The following is a 2,979-nucleotide window of genomic DNA, read 5'->3' on the forward strand; positions in this document are numbered from 1 at the left end:
ACTGATCATTGGAATTCAATATAATGCAAACACAGGCAATAGAAAATAATTTAACCAGTGCTTAAACTTCAAAAGAGCTGATTTTAACAAACTCAGAGAGAACCTACAAAAGATTCCATGGATGAAAATCCTAAAGGGGAAAACAACTCAAGAAGCATAGGAAATTCTGAAAAATATGATCATAAAAGCCCAAACCAACACAATACCACTGAAAAAGAAAAGCAAGAAATTCAAGTTCTCCTGCTTGAGCAGGGGGCTGGACTAGAAGACCTCCAAGGTCCTTCCCAGCTCTATTCTATTCTAAGATCAATGTCTCTCTAATAATAATAATTTTTATTTTGCAGTCACAGACCAAAATGCAAGTGCAAGAAAAGAAAACACAAGAAAAATATAATCACAAACAATTAACACCAGAAGCCTTGGCTAAAGGAAATTACAACATTCTCCTCTAATAGTTACAGCTCTTAAAAGAAATTTAGAAACCTGAGAAGTAATATAGGAGGAGCCATCCCCTAGACAATATAAGACCAAATTACTAACATTAGAACCAGAGGGATCAATTCCAAGCAGAGTGAAAATGTATCCGTTGTTGTCCGGAAAAAACAGGCAGGAACGCCGGTATACAATGTACACATCAAACGGGTTTATTCCTCTGATGAAACAAAGTCAGCACTGGTAGTGGCTTTCTCCCAGTGCCTTACAAAGGATTGCCACACCCTGTATCCCTGCCCCCAGTCCCAAACCAGCATCCATCCGAATTAGATAAAAGTCTGTTCCTTACCCTGCAACCTCCCTCCCCCAGACAAGGTTCCGCCCTCCTTTTCCCCACTATGGCCGACAGGACCCTGTGAGATGCTGCTGGACTCTGCCCGACCTTCACTGAGACAGCCTGGTAAAACTCCTCCACCACCGACCCCTATGTTGCCCGGGTAAGTGTGTATTCCCAGCACCGTGCCCTGGCAGACTTCCACGCCTCCCAATGCCAGCCCAGGGATGGCAATTGCAGGCGGCGTCCTGTTATGGGTCCGCACAGGCGCACAGGCATCCCTTCGCACCGTCGACGATGCGTGATGCTCGCCGGGAGGAACTGGCACTGCGCCCCGGCCTGTGTTCACCCTGCCAGGGCTATGCGGCCTCCGACCAATCTCTGGAGCACATGGGAGCTGGGAACAGGCGGCTGCAGGGTCCCGTCTGGCCGGAGCAACCGGGGTGGCGATGGTTGGTGCGGCGGCGTTTCGTGGCAGCGGTAGGCGTCCTTGCACATTACCCCCCCCCACCTCTACATGGCAAGCCCCAGGAGGCTTGACACAGAGACAATAATTTAATTCTGGCTGTGTTATACATAGGACAGTATGATAAGGCATGCTCCACAGTTTCAACTTCAGCCCTATCACAGGGGCATAGTCCTCACTAAACAGGAGCCTCTTGAATTGCCCGTCAAGTAGTGCTGAGGCCAAGACATTGAAATGGGCTAGGGAAAATACTCTTCTATACTTAGGGATGGTTAAAGTATATCCCTTTATGGATTACTGCCTTGTGGTGGCGAAGGGGCTTGCGTAACTCAATGAAGCTATAAGCTATGCCGTGCAGGGCCACCCAAGATGGACAGGTCATAGCAGAGAGTTCTGACAAAATGTGATCCACTGGAGAAGTAAATGGCAAACCACTCCAGTATCTTTGCTATGAAAACCCCATGGGCAGTACTAAAAGGAAAAAAGATATGACGCTGGAAGATGAGCCCCTCAGGTCGGAAGGTGTCCAATATGCTACTGGGGAAGAGCAGAGGGCTAGTACTAGTAGCGCCAGAAAGAATGAAGCGACTGGGCCAAAGCCGAAAGGACGCTCAGCTGTGGATATATCTGGTGGTGAAAGGAAAGTCCGATGCTGTAAAGATTTTTTCTCCATAGGAACCTGGAATGTAAGATCCATGAATCAAGGCAAGCTAGACGTAGTCAAAAAAGAGATGACAAGACTGAACATCAACATCTTAGGAATCAGCGAACTAAAATGGACAGGAATAGGTGAATTTAACTCAGATGACTATCAGGTATACTACTGTGGGCAAGAATCGCTCAGAAGAAATGGAGTAGCCTTCATAGTCAATAAAAGAATAGGAAAAGCAATACTGGGATTCAATCCCCAAAATGACAGAATGATCTCAATTCGAATCCAAGGCAAACCATTCAATATCACAGTAGTCCAAATCTATGCCCCAACCACTGGTGCTGAAGAAGATGAAATTGACCAGTTCTATGAAGCCCTACACCACCTTATAGAATTAACACCAAAAAATGATGTCCTTATCATCATGGGGGATTAGAATGCTAAGGTAGGAAGCCAAAAGATAACCGGAATAACAGGCAAGTTTGGCCTTGGAGTACAAAATGAAGCAGGGCACAGGCTAATAGAATTTTGTCAAGAGAATACGATGGTCATAACAAACACTCTTTTCCAACAACCCAAGAGACGGCTCTACACATGGACATCACCAGACGGTCAACATAGAAATCAGATTGACTATGTGCTCTGCAGCCAAAGATGGAGAAGCTCTATACAGTCAGTAAAAACAAGACCAGGAGCTGACTGTGGCTCAGATCATGAGCTTCTCGTTGCAAAATTTAGGCTTAAATTGAAAAAAGTAGGGAAAAGCACTAGGCCACTCAGGTATGAACTAAATCATATTCCTGATGAATATACAGTAGAGGTGACAAATAGATTTAAGGAACTGGATCTGATAGACAGAGTGCCTGAAGAACTATGGATGGAATTTCGCAACATTGTACAAGAGGTAGCAACTAAAACCATCCCAAAGAAAAAGAAATGCAAGAAAGCAAAATGGCTGTCTGAGGAAGCTTTGCAAATAGCTGAGGAAAGAAGGGAAGTGAAAGGCAAAGGAGAAAGAGAAAGATACACCCAATTGAATGCAGAATTCCAGAGAGTAGCTAGAAGAGATAAGAATGCCTTCTTAAATGAACAGTG

This window comes from Crotalus tigris, unplaced genomic scaffold (genome assembly GCF_016545835.1).
Source record: "Crotalus tigris isolate CLP2741 ecotype Arizona unplaced genomic scaffold, ASM1654583v1 scf7180000018320.222238, whole genome shotgun sequence".
Classification (NCBI taxonomy): domain Eukaryota; kingdom Metazoa; phylum Chordata; class Lepidosauria; order Squamata; family Viperidae; genus Crotalus; species Crotalus tigris.